The sequence below is a fragment of the Callorhinus ursinus genome, unplaced genomic scaffold, assembly GCF_003265705.2.
Source record: "Callorhinus ursinus isolate GAN/ISIS: 27379988/994484 unplaced genomic scaffold, GSC_fseal_2.0 scaffold10, whole genome shotgun sequence".
Lineage (NCBI taxonomy): Eukaryota > Metazoa > Chordata > Mammalia > Carnivora > Otariidae > Callorhinus > Callorhinus ursinus.
Window position 1 is genome coordinate 84,031,321 of NW_027397072.1, and position 13,229 is coordinate 84,044,549.

At 44.8% G+C, this 13,229-nt stretch overlaps 1 long non-coding RNA gene across 6 annotated transcripts in view; it reads right to left on the minus strand.

The window, feature by feature from the left end:
• Positions 1–213: 213 nt before the first annotated feature.
• The window catches only part of LOC141373631 (uncharacterized), a 121,275-nt gene continuing 108,259 nt past the window's right edge, over positions 214–13,229 (minus strand). For 4 of the 6 annotated variants that reach the window (XR_012379887.1, XR_012379890.1, XR_012379884.1 and 1 more), the window contains exons 8-11: positions 5,934–6,024; positions 5,055–5,229; positions 4,393–4,589; positions 214–3,977 (exon numbers count right to left, since the gene is read on the minus strand). This is a non-coding gene — a long non-coding RNA (uncharacterized lncRNA). The remainder of the gene's footprint in view (positions 3,978–4,392; positions 4,590–5,054; positions 5,230–5,933; positions 6,025–13,229) is intronic. The other 2 variants (XR_012379885.1, XR_012379888.1) reach the window with 1 other exon arrangement.

Genomic DNA, 13,229 nt, shown 5'->3' on the forward strand with positions numbered 1-13,229 from the left:
AGACAGTGCTTTTTTTTATATATTCAATACCATTATAAACATCACACAAGCTCGTCCCACTGAATGATGTGTTTGTATATTCAAACATTCCCTTGGACTACACTCTGTCAATCAAATATGATGCAGCAAGTCAAATGCAAATCCTGAAATACTATGAAAAATGCAAAAATATAGAGCACATTTTTTAAGATTCATTTATTTTAGGGGGCAGAGAGTATGCTAGTGGGGGGGGCAGGGGGAGAGAATCTTCAAGCAGACTCTCCGCTGAGGGCAGAGCCAGACGAGGGGGGCTCAGTCTCACGACCCATGAGATTGGGACCTGAGCCGAAACCAAGAGTTGGTCGCTTAACCAACTGAGCTACCCAGGCGCCCCCATAGAGCATATTTTTTCATGTTTAAAAACATCTTAATCTTTTGAGATCTTTCAAAGTCTTGGCACATCTTGGTTCTTGAAATCTTGAATAAATCAGAAGGAAGCCAGTCTGGAAGTCCAACCCCTCCTTATTCGCTCTCATGGAAACACAGATCTTTGTCCTTGCCTCCACACCCCATACCCGGTAACCACCATCAGCAATGGGAACCTGTGAGAAGTCACCCTCAACCTCAGAACATCGTTTATGGAATACATGCTATGTGTCAGATACCACAGAGATATTAGTGCAGATCATCTACCAAATGTAAAAATGAATGAGATGGGTGTCATCATTCCCATGTTACAGTTTGGGGACTTGAGACTAAGTCAGGCAAAATCGTAGACTGAAGTCCCCCCGGATTTTACCTGCCCGACCCCAGGAGCTGCCCACCAAGCCCCGCCCCTGGGGAGGTGAGCTACCAGGAGAAGCTCCCTGAACTTCTTCCCTCAGGAAAATCTTACTTCGTTTTTCATTCTTACATCTGCACCCTTTCACTAAAGAGATGTTTTTAAACAACAACTACCCCCACCATTAACTCAATTGTTAAAAATTTCATGAGTAGAGTTTTAAGTGACCAACCGGCAAAGAAGAAAAATGAGTTCCTTTGTTGAATAAACAACTCTTCTGACTCTCAACACCGTCAGGCCAAATAACCAGTGGCTATTTTTTCCCCAAATGGATGTGTAACTGTTTTGTTCAGAGAACTGATTTCCTGTTGAATCCTTGTCCCCACAACCTAAGAATCTCGCTGGGTTCTATGTAGAGAAGAATTTCTTTTCCTTTAGTTATGCGATGCATAAGCCCTAAGCTCTACACATGATTTTAGGGTAAAAGCTAATTTTAAGGACAAAGAAGCTTTTTTCCTGCCAATCCAATAGTAAGGTGGGTCAGCAGGTGGCTCTGCTCCTTGCAGGAATTAGAAGAGTTCAGTTCTTTCCATTGCATTTATCCATCAACCCCCAGGATACTGCCATCATCTGCATGTGAAGCTGGTTTGGGGCCATTCTGTATTTTAGTACCAACCAAAGGGAAAGGCTGTGTGTTAGGGCGTAGGCCTTGAAATGTCTCCTATCCCTACTGCTCACATTTCATCTGTAAGAACTTCAGCACATGCCTACCGGTGACGTTTGGAAGACAGTCCCTAGCTGAGAGGCCACATGCCCAACTGCAACTAGATTATTACCGCAAAAGAATGGAGAAAGAGATTTGGGGGTGAGCCAACCATCTTCCCACTGGGGTATGCCTACAATCCTTGGGCCCATGTGCAGGAGAAATGGAAGTCCACACTACACAAAAGAAGCAGTGTGAGTGAAGGAAAAAAGAGGTCCTAATGAATCCATGTAAACAATAAACAAAATACTATTTCAGCCAGGTGTAAGACTGTGAACTTGATTTTTCCACATATTTACTTTGATTCTCTGTTTTTCTTAGAGTAATCTTTTGAGAACGAAAGGCCATCACACCTTTCTAAGCATATGGAAATGGGAATCATCTAAGAAGAAGAAGAATGGATAACAAAAATATCGCCGCATGACACAGAGGGTCAAGGACATACCCAGATGCCTCCAAATCTGAAAATGATGCTGAGTTGGAAATCAAAACAAAATCTAAGACTCTCCAAGCCCTAACATATGGGCCTTAGACACACATATGGTTTCCATCTCTAGCTGAAAGAGTTGGATCTAAATGGAGTTTCAAAGCACATATGCAGTTTCATAAATAGAATTAGGTAGATCAGGATACCTTCCAACCCAGAAGTTTAGCAATGTCCTTTGCACAACTAAAGATTAGCTGTTCTAAAATTTAGTCTTTGTTAAAATTTCCTGGCTGGTCTTGGATCCTCATAAAGTTTGGTTTTTACATGTGTTGGGAAGCTTTAAAGGTTTGCTTTGGGAGAAAGCTAATGAGAATCCCAGAATTTTCATTTTGGGGTAAAGGATATGAACTAAACCACCCACAGTTTGAACCTCTGCAAAGTAGACCTCAATACCATGAATTTGGGGGATTGGCCTTTCAATAAGATATATATCTTATCCAAAGGGCTTGACCAATGAGATAGTAATCAAAGTTAAAACTAAGACATCTTTTTATGATCAAGAAGTATTTACAGAACTTAGAATTGTGGCTCTTTCAGATTCCACTGTCAAAATGTAGTACTCAGCTTCCTCCAAGGACCATAAACATAAAAATATAAATGAAAAATCCAAAATAATGAACCTGAAGTGAATAAAGGAGGAATGAGGATGTACTCTAAGGACCTAATTGTCACTATTTGCTTTAAATTTATAGAGCCACTGGCCAACTCCCAATCTTATCAAGGTAATGGCAACATACATAAGAAAAGTCCTTGTTGGGGGGCTGTGTATATGGAAATTTTATATCCTGTCTATTTCATTTCATAAGCTTTGCTCTGTTTATACATTGCTTCCCAACAGGCCTCTGTTTGGGAGAGGGTTCTAATGGTTTGCTTTTCAACTACTTTTGGGCTGGGATTGACTAATTTATTTGCCCAATATCATGACGTAATTTCTCTAATTGCTATGGTTATAGAAAGAAAAAAGAAAAGGGAGAAGGAGGCTCATCCTTTTCATTGGTAAATTGACCCAAACTTTGTAATTTTAATAGAATTTATACCCAACCAGCACTATCTAAATATAATAGTAACCGAAATAATTAATTAAAATGTTCCATTTGAGGTCTTACACATTAACCATATCAGGTGTACAAGCACCAAATTTCTCAGAGAATGTCCAACCTTGTTCCTTTGCTTGACAGTAATTGTCTGGATTAATTAATCTACTTTATTAAGAAAAGGATGGAAGTCAGCCAGTGTACAAGTCTTATGGTTAAGTTATTGGAACTGTGTCTTCAATATGAAATTAAGATAATGCTATTACTAGGTGAATTCAGAACTCTCTCAAACCAGTCTAGAAAAGCATGGTGGAAGAGTGAATAAATACACATTTGCCTGTGTGTGTTTTCTCCTCTGGAGCACAGTTTTTAGGTTTTATAGGCTTTAGTACTCAGATGCATTTTAATCCACATTCTAATCTAGAGTGGATGAAACAAAGTGTCAGAGAGATGAAGTAACCTGCCCCAGTTTACAACACATTTGGGCTCCCATTCCAGTGTTCCTCCCGCATCGTATAGCTTGCTACCAAACTCTTCCCAATATTCATCTGGAGGAAAACTAGTTGTGAGAATCTGAGACCACATAATCAATGCTAGAATAACTTTAGTTTTTCTAAATCCACCATTTGAAAAGCTGCTGGGTGTTATACGAAAGCCATGAATCATGGATCACTACATCACAAAACTAATGATGTATGGTGACTAACATAACATAATAAAATTAAATTAAACTAAAAAAATAAAAATAAATTGTAACAAAACCTGGTTAAAAAAAGAAAAGAAAAAGAAAAGCTGATAGGAAGTCAGAGAAGAGGAAGAAGTGGCCATCACAAGATATTGCAGAAGGAAGATCAAATTCTCGAGGGTAACAGGTTCACGGACAGACTGCTGGTCTTCTGAGTCAGGCTCACAGGAATTGTCCTGGAGAGCATCCTGGAAAGAAAAAAGTAGAAAGGTTTCATTCGCTCAGTCTCTCCTTTCTCAATAAAACAAGTAAACGTTGGCAGCCCACCCACCTGGAGTACCTGAGAATTCACCATCAGGGACAGGGTCACTGAACACAGGGACAGTGCCCGAAGCTCCTTGCTGAGGGAGTCAAGACATACCTTTCTCTCTGAGAGCTACTAAACTCAAGAGACCCTTTCCCCATATTCTAAGGTGAAACTCCAAAAAGTCAGATTAGAAAGGAAGGGTTTAGTTAGACAGAAGCTCTGGATGCTGTCTGGAAGTTAGAAGGAGGTTTCCTCTTTAGCAAAGTATATCCTCTTATATTCCCGTATTAGCTCAGTGCCTCCTATCAAAAAGCTGCACAGATAATACACAGGGATGGGTAGGATTGCTCACGTACCCTCTTGCCAACACATTGGCTTCATCACTAGAAGGAAGGATTGCAGATGCCGTCAGCTGCGATTGTGTGGCTGGAGTGTCCCTAACCCCAGGAACAGCATCAGAGAATACCGGACGGAGAGTTAAACTTGGATCATCACGGGGTGGCACGCACAGCATAGGTAGGTTGAGCCGTCCCGACCCTTGCCTTTCTCTGTGCTGGAGAATATCATAAGGACAAGGATTCGCATACTCTTTCTGCACAGCAGAATGCATTTTTAAACCATCTCTATTACTAATGAACACGTTCATTCTTAACTGAGAGTCACCACTGCATAAATAAATACTGACTTTGTGCTGTATTAGGCACCATATTCGGCACTCTTTTGAGCTTCCAAGGGCAGAACGTGCGAATTCCCTGCTACCTTAATCATCTCTGGGGTTGCCGTCCCCTCTCCCACCTCCCTAACTGCTTGTGCCACTTTGCCAATATCCACAACAGATTTCAGACTTGAACAGAATGGACACAGAGTATCCTCCTGGGGTTTTCTAGTCTGGAGTGATATGTGTTTAATTGTTATGTTTGGTGATTAGTAGTGGAAACAGAGCCTGGATTCTCGGCTGCTCTGTGAAAGGTGGGATGGCAACATATGGATTCAGCACCACATTCTCCTTTTTACTAACCTGCCGGGGCACCGTGTCAGGCAGAATTGTTCCAGAACAGCATATCAATTAGGGAAGCAGAGGCTTGAGGGGGTTTTGGGGAACCGTCCTACCAAGTGCTTGTTTCCAATTCTCTGTTGGTGTTTCTATTCAGCACCAGCCGCCTTATCACCCAGTGTCTTGGAAATGATGGCCACTTAAGGGAAAAAAAAGAAAAACAGAAAATAATAAAGGATGCAGAGAATTCTGCCTTTCTTCTAATCCCAAAACATCCCCTGACCATCCAAACTTTGGAATCTATTAGACATCCAGGAATATCTCACTGGTAGAGCTGAGCACAATCTATATAAATTCCATTTTATCTGTATTCGGGACATATTATGGCATGCTATGGTCACAAAGGCCAAAATAGCAGGAGCTCTTCTGTCTGTTGGTGTTTCTCTCAATACCCATCACCTGAGAGAAGTTTCTATCTTGTGCATGCCAAGTCCAAAGCAGGTCAGCAGGGCTCTCATCCACCTACTGTCTCAAGGATCCAGGCTCCTCCTAAATGTCTCTGCTATTATTTCAACACATGGCTCACAAGGAAGAGTATGGAAAACTCTTAACTGCCTGAGACCATAAATGACAAGTCTCTTCACTCAGAGCCCCTTGGGCAGATCTAGTCCCATGGGCTCTAGCTACTTTCTTAGCGTAAGGGCAGCTTGAGCCTTCCCATGTGCTCACGAATGAAGGGAGACCAGATATGGAAAGCACTAGGCATCTCTATCGCTCCCACCAATGGCCAAACTCATACACTGTGGAGCAGATGTCTTCATGGCAACCATCTTTAAAATTGTTAGTGACTGCCACCTCTGAAGACTACAGCAGGTCCCACTGCTTCAGGGACAATGAACTCACCATGATCCCGAGGCCCTGCCTCCAAGCCCACATGATAGGCCAGGCTCTTTCATCACCAACATCCGGGAGTGTCGTGTCATCTCTTTCTTACCTGAAGATACAGATGAATTCCCGCTGTATCAGTCTAGCCACCAAAACATCAAGAGTAACAAGAGAAGGGAACCTTTCCTCCTCCAGAATCTCAGGTAGCCTAAGGAATCAGTTTTTGTGAGGAAAATACTTTAATCGGTGGTTGGATATAAATTCACAAATGCTGGGGAGTTGTGTGTTCGACAGATAAAGCTGAAGTTACTCCAGAGGAGGGAGGGGAAAGGCAGGAGGGTGGGGCCAAAGGAGACCTCAGCCCAGAATGATATCTCCCTAGAAATCCTTCTAGTCTCTGATGAATCTACTAAACTCCGAAACAGTATGGGTAAGAGTGACCTTTTTTTTTTTTTTAAAGATTTTATTTATTTGAGAGAGAGAGAATGAGATAGAGCATGAGAGGGAAGAGGGTCAGGGGGAGAAGCAGACTCCCCGCTGAGCAGGGAGCCCGATGCGGGACTCGATCCCAGGACTCCAGGATCATGACCCGAGCCGAAGGCAGTCGCTTAACCAACTGAGCCACCCAGGCGCCCCTAAGAGTGACCTTTGATGAAAAACACTGACGTGGGAAAAGTAGCATCTGGGCATTGAAGCAAAAAGAGGCTTAAGGAAGCAAGCACTAAGAAAAAGACATGGAATGAGGATTCCAGTCCAGGCTGACCAGATCCCCAAGGGCGGGAACCCTGCTGACAGCTGGCTCCCCCAGGGACATGACCTTCACTGTGCTGGAATGCAGGCTGGTGAAGGGCTCCAGCTACACCAGAGGGAAGCAGATGCAGCTGGAGTGAAGCAATTACCTCTTTTTTTTAGTGTCCCTTCTAGTGCCTTGACATTACGTCTCCCGAACACCTACAGCAAAAGTCCACCTGCGTTCACCTCTTAGGGAACCCACCAAATGGCCTGTTCATTTGGATATTTAGCGTAGCTTTGTTCACCTCACCTCCACTCCTCATACTCGCACACTCAGAACCAGGACCCAGAAAAATGTGCTTCCTCCACTAGAATCCACATAGGGCCTGGCCCTAGCTGGAGATCAGACAGGATAAAGGAGAGGCCGTGTGGCATAATGGTGAGCACCAGGGCTAGTGTGGGTCCTGGCTTTAAGTCTGCATCTCCATTAAGAGCACTCATCTCCTGGGGCTTTGCTGGGGGCTAAATGAGAAAAAAATAAATAAAAAACCTAAACTGTGAGTGTAAGATCTGGTGTGTTGTAAGCCTCAGTACGTGTTGGTTGTTATAATAGCTACTACCCTCTCCCAACATGGACAGCAGAAAGACATGGTATTATACAATTGAGCAATTGCAGTACTGGGTATTTACCCCAAAGATAAAAATGTAGGGATCCGAAGGGGTACGTGCACCCCGACGTTTATAGCAGCAATGTCCACAATAGCCAAACTGTGGAAAGAGCCAAGATGTCCATCGACAGATGAATGGATAAAGAAGATATGGTATATATACACAATGGAATAGTATGCAGCCATCAAAAGGAATGAGATCTTGCCATTTGCAACGACATGGATGGAACTGGAGGGTGTTATGCTGAGTGAAATAAGTCAATCAGAGAAAGACATGTATCATATGACCTCACTGATATGAGGAATTCTTAATCTCAGGAAACAAACTGAGGGTTGCTGGAGTGGTGGGGGGTGGGAGAGTTGGGGTGGCTGGGTGATAGACATTGGGGAGGGTATGTGCTATGGTGAGCGCTGTGAATTGTGCAAGCCTGTTGAATCACAGATCTGTACCTCTGAAACAAATAATGCAATATATGTTAAGAAAAAAAAAAGAAGAAGAAGATAGCAGGAAGGGAAGAATGAAGGGGGGGAAATCGGAGGGGGAAACCAACCATGAGAGACGATGGACTCTGAAAAACAAACTGAGGGTTCTAGAGGGGAGCAGGGTGGGGGGATGGGTTAGCCTGGTGATGGGTATTAAGGAGGGCACGTACTGAATGGAGCACTGGGTGTTATGCACAAACAATGAATGAACACTACATCCAAAACTAATGATGTATTGTATGGTGATTAACATAACAATAAAAAATTTTTTAAAAAAAGAAAGACATGGTATTACCATGATACCAGCTCGGTTGGGCTAGGAGGGTTGCTGGGGCGGGGGGAGGTGGAAAGAACTAGCACCAAGAACCCTACAAGTGACCTGGAGAAGGTGATAGTATAAGAAAGTCCACTTTGTCTTAGTGAAAGACGCAATGCTGTTGAGAAACTTTAGGCATCAGCTAAGTGGAAGGGAAGGCAAAAGGCACTTTCTAGAAGTCTTGAAATTACATGATGAGTAGAGACCACCAGTGCCCTCCCCCCAGTATATTCTCCACTTCTTCCATAGATTTGGTCTTTGCAAAGCACTGGCTGTAGGACAGAGCTACACTCATTTATGAATAGGTGTGGTCACGTGACTATGGCCCGGGCAGCGGGGTGTAGATGAGGGTGTTGTGTAGGAGCTTCTGGGAACCTTCTGCAGGTAATAGCGGGCATCTGCCCTTTGCCACATCCTCCCCATCCATCTTTCTTGGTGGCAGAAATGCAGGTGTGTTAAGACAGCTCTGGAGCAGTTACCTTGGACCAAGAGATGTCCTTGGGAATGGAAGCTCACATGCAAGCAAAAGAAAGCAGCAGCAAGAGATGGAGGATACTGGAGTGGAGGGGGGTGGGAGGGATGGGGTGGCTGCGTGATAGACATTGGGGAGGGTATGTGCTACGGTGAGCGCTGTGAATTGTGCAAGACTGTTGAATCACAGATCTGTACTTCTGAAACAAATAACGCAACATATTTTAAGAAAAAAGAAAAAGAAGAAGATAACAGGAGAGGAAGAAAAGGGGAGTATGTCAGAGAGGGAGACGGACCATGAGAGATGATGGACTCTGAAAAACAAACTGAGGGTTCTAGAGGGGAGGGGGGTAGGGGGATAGCCTGGTGATGGGTATTGAGGAGGGCACGTTTTGCATGGAGCACTGGGTGTTATGAACAAACAATGAATCATGGAACACCGCACCAAAAACTAATGATGTAATATATGGTGATTAACATAACAATAAAAATAAAAAAATTAAAATGAAAAAAAAAAAAAAGAGAGAGATGGAGGAAGAGCCTCCCTGGAGAGTGGTGTGCCAGGCAAGCAAAGCTATCTTCACTCTCGAAGAGAGACCCAAAGGAGTGGAGTATAAGACGAGCAGAGCCCTTGACCATCTACTTCCAGACTTTCATGCAAAAGGAGAATAAGCTCTATCTTGCTGAGGCTAGTGACTCTGGATCCCGTTTCATGCACAGCCCGACTTCATCATCCTCCATGGTAGTAACCTTCTCTACCTATGTGGCCACCGGCGACAATTCCATGTAACCCGCCTTGGCCGTTCATTATATTTCTTGCCATCGTCGGGGATGTTAGCATTTATTATGTCATTAATCTTATTTTAACAGTGTTATCATCTCATTCCCATTTAAATGCTCTTTGAAATGAAGACGGAGTGTCAGTCTGACTATTGTCCATCATGCCTGGATATTGTCACAGTTTTCCCAGACTTAATTAAAAAACAAAAACAACAACAACAACAAAACAAAAACAATGGGAACCACGACAAAGCTTCAGAGCTTTGCCATGTTTGCCTAGTGCACTGGCCCAAGGGACACCTTCAGCTGCCATGAGAAGATATAGGAAAAGTGATTATTATTCAAAAAAGGCTTCTGGCCCCCCTCCACGCAGAAGAGCCACCCCACACAGGAACTCAGCACTGTCTGGGACTCACCCAGGGTAAAGCAGTATTCAGTATTCCTTCTGAGTCATCGTGGAAGGCAGGCGGGCAGCACCCACCCCACACATTCAGCCGGCCCCTCCGGCCCCAGATGCCACGTCTTGAAGATACCAGCTGCTGGCGCAGTGGCTGGTGCTACCGACCGGGTCCACAAGGGGAGAGTAAGAGGGGGAAGCAGCTCCAGCCAGGCGGCACCTGGTGCCCTGGCCGTTCCACATGCCAGTATCCCCCACGACTGATGGGAGGTCACCAGACAGGGTCAGGCCACCACCCCACCTCCTGGGACCACCACTGCCAGCCCTGCACAGTTTGGCCGTGGGGTTCCAACTCCTCTATTATTCAGTTGGCAGGGATTTCTTTTTAATACCTGTGTACTTATGCTGTTTTATTCTCTTATTAACATCATCAGGTATTATTCCATCTCATTTTCTTAACAAACTTTGCCAAGTAGGCATGGGCCATCCTGTTCTTGGTATCTCAAATGGAGGAAATAAGGTCCGGAGGGTTGCCAACCACACCTCTATGACTGAAGCACCTGCCATGTCATAGGGAGATTGGGGCTGCACCTGAAACTGGGAGGGGGTGGAGAGAAGGGGGGAGGGGGGCCGGGGAGCCAGGAAGGTGGGCTCGGGGGGGCGCCATGAATACATGGAGGGAGGAGGCCAGAGGAAGGCTTCCCCAGGCTCCACCCTCCACTCTGCCTTCCTGCCACCTAGGTCCCTGCTGACCTCCCCACTGGGGCTTGGAGTCTCTCCCCAGCAGGACAAGACGCCCCAGCAGGCAGCCACTCAACCTTACACAGGACAGAGACCGGGGGCCTGATGCACCCCGCCCCCGCGTGAGCCCAGAAATTACTTGAAAACCAAATGGGATCTGGTCTTACTTCCGCAGTTTGATCACTTTTTCATTAGAGATGGGAAATAGGTGCATTTTGTTGTTGTTCTTTTACTACAGGCCGAGTGCTACATGCCAAATATTGCCCAAAGCCCAGGAGCCTGCTCTCTCTCTCTGTCTCTTACGGAGTAAGGGGACATTTGAATTGTAATACAAAGTGTGTAGCTCAGAACTAATGAGTAAAAGGGGGGCCAGGACGGGAAAAATAAGTCAAGATTTTAATGTTCTCAAGCACAAGCCTCTCCATCAAGTAATGCAGTGTGCTGTGCGTTAATGGACTTAATAGATTGGTGGCTCTCTGATTTATTCGGGACTGTATAAACACTGTGGAAGGAAGGGCCTGGGTGTCCAGGACGTTCTAGCTATTCTTTTCACATGGGCGTCAGTGAGCAGTGTGCATCGAGCTGCGTGTCCTCTGTTGTGCTCTCACCACGGAAGAGCCGGGGGAAGGCCGTGATGAAATTAACACAGCAGCGTGACCGATGATAGGAGTTAACCTGCCGGGACAGAGGCAGCCATAAATCAGCATCCTGGCTTCATGCCCTTGCCAGCAGAAGGGGAGCATACAAGGGGGCTCCGAGGCAGCCACATGAAACAGCAAGACTATATCGAGACCGTGTTTTCTCTTCTAGAGACTAGGAAAGTCTTCGAGACAGATGGACTTTTGGTTTCCGAAAACTATAGAACAGGGAGATGAGCCACAATATGCACGGAGAATCGATGTCAGTTGTATTTATACTTTTTTTTTTCTGGCCAGAAAAACAGTAGATTCAGTTTTATTATGTGATAAAGGATGCCGTCTGTTTTCTTGAAAGCCTATAATACTTTTGGTGACAAATCAAAAAAAATCTGGACCTTCCTTCTTTGTCCTGAGATTTGATAGGAACTCATTTATGAACAGACCTTAATTTATCATGATGTAAAGAAGGCAAAGTCATCAGTTGCATGCCTACTATCTGCCAGATGTTTCCACCTTTGGCATTTAATTTTTTCACCATATCCCCTCTGAGCTAGGTTGAATCGGAACCATTCTGCAGATGATGAAACTAAAGCTGGGGAAAATTAAATTTTTCCAACATCACACAACTAATAAGCGTTAAAACCAGAATTCAAAAGTCCAGAGGACAAACCTCAGGTTTTGAACTCTGAGAACTGAGGTGGGTTGACCATGTGGTGCTCCCACTACCCTAAGTTGGTATGGTTAAGAATTTTGCCTGGGGTCAAGGTAACCCCATAATGAACTGCCTAACTCTTCTTGAAGGTAGGTTGATTCTGTGCCAACTGTTTTATTTGCATTGTTTGAGAAGGTCCAGGTTAACTCCTTAGTATGCCATCTTCCTCACAGTCCACACTCAGTACCTGTGGCTGGTGTCGCTTCATGCATTCCTGTTAAACCCCACCCCCACCCTGACACCTATATATGTCCACCCCCATTGTAGAAGTAAAGAAAGTAAGACATGGATGGATGACCTAACTTATCCAATGTCTCACGGAAATAAGCAAATAAGTGCCAGAGCCAGTGGAGACACCCCAAATTCTCTTGAATTCTAAAGCCCATGTCCCTCTGTGACTTCTCATAGAGCCCCTCAATAATTAAGGAGAGAGAAGACCTTGAGACTCAGCATTCCAAACCCCTTTATTTACTTACTTAAAAATGGAGCTCCCGCGAGGGGGAGTTGGCCAAGGTCAGAGCTAGGCAGAGAGGGGGAGCCTGACAGGAGATTCCCGCCCCCCGCCGCCGGTTAACCCAATATCCAGGTGTACCACTGCCAAGAAGAGGAGCCAACATGTCGGTGCCGGGGGCTCAAATGGAATACGTACCATTTCATTTCGGAAACTACACAAGGATCCAGGGAAAGAAGATTTGGATAAAAAAGTAATGGACCTTTTACGTGAAATATGAGCTCAGAAAGACTCACAAGTGACCAGTGTTACTAAATAATTAATCAAGAGCAGGCAGGTGCTGGTTTGAAATGTAAATGGACAGATGAAGGAGTGATGCTGTCATCCAGGGGCGGGTGATGTGACCCGAATTGTGAACCAGCCTCACCTGCCCCCATGAAGGGCACAGCTGCAGACGAAGGGAGCCTATCAGACCAGACCACCCCAGAACCCCGAATTCCTGACTTTGGCCTGCTGTTCACTTTCATGTTCCTGTCTGTCCCCAAAGAGATGTTAAAAAATGATGAAGAACCAGCTGAGCATGAGGGAGGGGAAGAAGAAGCCATCTAAAGAAATATTCCCTGACAAGGCTGCAGGCGACACACTTGAGAACACTTTTATTTTCCTTCTGTCTCCCTGCTTCTTGAGAAACCACACACCTTTGTCTCACCTCCCCACCCCCTCTTCTTCCCAAATTCTCTAGAGCTCTTCCTGCCAGTGGTTCGTGAGCCTCAAAGACAACAGCTGCAAGCAAAGGAACAAAAAAGGTTGACAATGAGAAAAGAGGCAGACAGAGAAACTCTTTTACCTTATCACACCAGGTAAAAAACAAGCTAACAAAGTCTGCAGAAGACAGGATGTCTCTCCTTTAACTAAACACGGATCA